The following is a 4,680-nucleotide window of genomic DNA, read 5'->3' as shown; positions in this document are numbered from 1 at the left end:
GTATATATGTATGATGCTTAGTTGTCATCTTTAGATGAGGATCCTTGCGTTGAGCAGTAAATTTAGAGATCAAATTTTTATTAGTGGAAGAGAATGTAAAATATGATGTCCAAATTAAAAATAAAATAATAAGGTTTAATGGATCAAATTTTTTTATTAGTGGAAGAGAATGTAAATAATTTTTGGGAATTTTTAGAAATTTTCTGAGAATTAATCGGAGCTCGTACGATTATTTAAAGGAGATGCATTTATGAGCTCGAGAAAAAGCCTGTTTGGAATACCCAGAGGTGGGAGTTAATTGAGAAACAGATCTAGGGTTTAATCAAAATTTTCCTAAGTTATAAAGGCACCTTCCCATGCCCTAGCTCCCACATCGCCCAAAACCCATCTTCCCCCGAGCCCTCTCCCTCTCGTGATCTCCTCACCAAAATCGCTGAGCCACAGCCGTCAGCTTCCTCTTTTCCCTCACGGGAGCACCGATCGATCTCCCTCTCGCGAGTTCCCCCCACCTAGCCGGCCTCTCTTCCTCGCTCGAGCACCACAGCCGTCGGCTCTCCTCATGCGAGCACCCCAGCCGCCACAGCCTCCGACCCCGTCGCCTTCAATCGCGGGCTAACCATCGGTCGAGAAGGGGAAGCCTAAACCCTAGCTTTGATTCCCCGTCGTCGAATGCTGATGGATGTAGCCAACGTCGATGCCCTAAATCCGCTGTCTCTGTGCCCATAAGCAACTGGATCAAGGTAAGCTATCTTTGAGAATTAGATTTCATGTTGTTGGTGGATTTCGGATGATGGTATTGAGTGCAATCATTAAATTTGTTGTGGTTTAGGGTGTTGATATGGAGAAGGTAGAGATCAGTTTTTGCCGTTCGATTTTCCCCTTTGGCTCAAATCTTGGTGGACAGATTTAGGGATTTGGGGGTTTTCTTACGATTTCTGTTTGGGTGAGCACTGATTTTCTCTTAGGGTTTTCCTTAATTAGATTCGATTTTAGTTTAGCCACCTAATTCATGATGGGTTTAGTTAACTGGTTCATGTTTGACATAGCTATAATTTACATCATATGTTTGCAGGATTTTGATTTGATACGGGTGATTTGACGTTGGGTTGTATTTGACACGGTCTACATTTAAGGTGAGTACTTCTTACCTTGATTCTGTAGTTCTTTGAACTTAGTACATGAACTATTTTGGATAAGGACTATTTTACCTTGACTCCACTCTTATCTTTCCTGCGCTTGATACTTTCACGTGATCTTTGAGATATTCGTTTCCATATCTATACAGTCTCTTGTTGTTGTCCATGATAAGTAGTAGATACTAGATACAATGTTTGTATGTTTTGACTGTTGTTTATTTATGTACTATATTGAGCATGCTGGCTTCATGTAGCATACCTAATTTTTACTTATATTGGTATGATGACTGTTGTTTGTTTATGTACCGTATTGAGCATACTAGCTTCATGTAGCATACCTAATTTCTGCTTATATTTGTATGATAACTGTTGCATTTGGCCCATCATATCATGGCATGCATGTTAACGACCAATTCTCCTTTGCGATAGAGAGACTTATTGACCAGGGTCGTATCCTCGGCCACTCGAGAGAGTGGTAGCTGGAGTTGATGCTGCTTGTCCTGTCGTGCTTCCACTCGGTCACTCGTAGGTAGTGATAGCTGGAGTTGCGAGCAGCAGGGACCCTCGTCGCAGATGTAGCTAGTTAGCTACTATGCAACTATCCCCTCGACCACTCGAGATAGTGGTAGCTGGAGTGGTGTACAGTATGTCACTGACCCGTCCTCTCGACCATACAGGGGTCATAGTATAGAGGGGTGGGCAGGAGTGACCATCTGTGCATACGCTGTTGTTATACTTTCTTTGGCTGCTGCTGTTTACATATGCAGTTATTGCTTACTTACTGCTGTTGCTCACTTATGCTGCTATGCTTGCTTATGTTGAGATATACCCTCGTTGTAGGTGTTTAGTCCTTTGTTTACTTATTGGAAGTTTGTATATACCTTACATATTTCCTCTGTAATTATGAGCAGTACTATAGTAGATTAGTACTACTTCTGACCTTCTATTACTAGCCTAGGATATGGTTTCAAGTATGAGTATTTATTATGGTTTTATTTTAGTATTTGTTATTCCTCTTATGAGACTGTATATTCTTGACTCACTTACTATTTGTATTTTATGTTCATGCACTATCTTTCCGTACCCGCTGAGTTCCAATACTCACCATCCCACAAAATGGTTTTTCTTTCGCTAGGTAACAGTGGATGAGTCATGGATGCTTGGAGACTCCCGACTGTCGGTCCCACTTCTCACATCATAGCTGAGGACATTTATTGGTTTTATTTCGGCTTTACTTGTATTTTTAGTATTCAGCAATTTTAGTGTTGTATGAATTTGTCTGTGTTTGGAGTTTGATTCGCGGTGTTTTGCTATCGTGATCTTGTGGTTGTGTAAGCCTAATTGGCTAGTAAACTTTAATTGTGGATTGTAGGGTTTCTCTTCGTTTTTCCGTTGTGCTTTTAATACAGCCGTGTGAGCTGAATATTAACTGTGTGGTTGTTTTATTGATTTATGTCCAGCCGGGTAGGCTATGTTATATAAACTGCGTGGTTATGTATGTTCCAACCGTGTGGGCTGATGAATATGTTATATGTTATTTGTGTATGTATATTGCTTCATATTGCCACCGGTACAGGGGAGATGTTGCCGAAATTTTATCGGTAGGAACTCCTCTGAGGGCGTGATAGAAGATTTCACTCATAACCATACCTTCTAAGTAGTTCTCGTCCAAGATCACCTAAAGCTCCTAAACTTGGTTGATCACTATCTTGGAGTCAACCATCTTGTAGTCTAGAAATCAACCCTCAATGAATTTCTAGGCCTATGTATCCTCTATCTTGTACTTCTTGTCTAAGGACTTCCATAGCTCCTTAGTTGTTCTTTTCTTGCTATACACAGTGTACAGTGAGTCAGCAAGACAGTTGAGAATGTAGTTTCAACAAAGGAACTTAGAATGAGTCCATAATCCTTAGCATGTTTAGGTCCTTGATCAATAATCAGGGCAGATTGAGCGTGATAATGTAGAAGAGCATCTTCTGTTATCATCTTTTGAAGTTTAACCCACTGAACTTCTCTAGCCTTTTCCCATACATGATTAGAACATTTCCAATCGGGACGGAGGGGACCTTCATATGATGAGTCTGTTACACCTCAACACTTTCTTTGGCCATCTCAATAGAATAGAGATTGTTTTAAGATTGTTGGACAATCTTACCAGAGATAGACGACTAGTCTGAATTGAAATTATGAAAAAAAATTAGTCTTATCTGTTGAGTTGACCTAAGCTAATAATCTCAGGTTGCCAAGTAGGGAAGGAAGAGTTGTTTAGGATGGTTGAGTTGGCTGGAAAATTAGGCTACATTGTATGTAAGAGTGCAGACTCTCGACTTCTCGAGTGCAGACTCCCGACTCCCGAGTATAGACTCCTGACTGTAGAGTCCAAGTTGCAAACTCCCGACTTCCAAGTGCAAACTCCTAATTCCAGAGTGCAAACTCCCGAGTCTGAGTCCCGAGTACAGACTCTCGAGGATAGACTCCCGATTGTAGAGTCTAAGTTGCAAACTCCCGACTCCTGAGGTTAAACCCTCGATTCTTGAGTGCAGACTCCCGAGTCTGAGTCCCGAGTACAGGAAAGAAGATGCCGAGATATGCTTTCAAGCAGTTTACTTAAAACAGATTCATCCTCCTCTAGTTGTGCTTTGAAGTTGTGATGGACGCCCATTTTCCAAGATACAACGGCAGAACCACATATATAACCAAGCACTGGTTGTTCATAGTGAAGTGAGAAAGTACCTGATTGCTATCATGGGAAAACCACCGAGCGAAAATGCACGATGGAGGGAAGATTTGGGGAACGAAGGTGGATGGAGATTCTTTTATTTGTTATAGGTTTCGCTTCAACATTCTCCTTTCTGGTCAAGACCATGGTCTCTTTATAAAGGAGCACCATCCCTCATCTGCATTATTGCCGAGTAAAAGTCATTCGATGCCCAAGTCTTAATGATAGTCATCGCCCATTACTATCCAAAAGGTTACAAAATTGCCATTAACAATAGTTAATGCTTTCGTTATCCTCTTAGCAGCAAGCAAAAAGAATACATATGGAAAAATATTGGGTTTTCCACTTGGAGAAATTTTGCCTAACCGATTCGCCATTCGGCGCGTACAAGTCATGCTCGTACACGAGTCAACTTGGTTTAGTGTAATTCGTTCCCTAGATATGCACCCCTCCTGACCACCCACACGTGAGAGAGAGTCTCTCCCATGTATTTGTTCACATCATACATGCATGTGCAATAATATAAACCAACAATAATACCATAAAACTCCTAATGTGGGACTAAACTCATACACAAAGGAGTCTCCTTCTTCCATCTCTTGTTTTCCATTCATATTTCTAGCAGGTCCACCTCTTTTCAAGTTACCAAAAGTAAACCTTGCATATGCCTTTTGTCCCTTGAATCCACCATGTCCTGCATGCTTCATGCCATCTCTCTAAGACTAAATGAGCCAAGTCGAGCCAAGCTTTGTACTATTCAAGTTTGTTTGATAAGGTAACCGAGTCTAACTGTAACGACCCCACCCTCCTCTCTACTAGTCTGTG

The 4,680-nt window shown here is 41.3% G+C and overlaps 1 long non-coding RNA gene across 1 annotated transcript; it reads left to right on the top strand.

The window, feature by feature from the left end:
• The first annotated feature begins 214 nt into the window (after positions 1–214).
• On the top strand, positions 215–2,434 carry LOC122040920. The gene is made up of 2 exons (XR_006128750.1): positions 215–1,133; positions 2,272–2,434. It is a non-coding gene; the product is annotated as an uncharacterized LOC122040920 (long non-coding RNA).
• Positions 2,435–4,680: the final 2,246 nt, after the last annotated feature.

The sequence above is a fragment of the Zingiber officinale genome, chromosome 2A (assembly GCF_018446385.1).
Source record: "Zingiber officinale cultivar Zhangliang chromosome 2A, Zo_v1.1, whole genome shotgun sequence".
Taxonomy (NCBI): Eukaryota; Viridiplantae; Streptophyta; class Magnoliopsida; order Zingiberales; family Zingiberaceae; genus Zingiber; species Zingiber officinale.
This window is presented reverse-complemented; position numbering and strand designations above follow the sequence as displayed.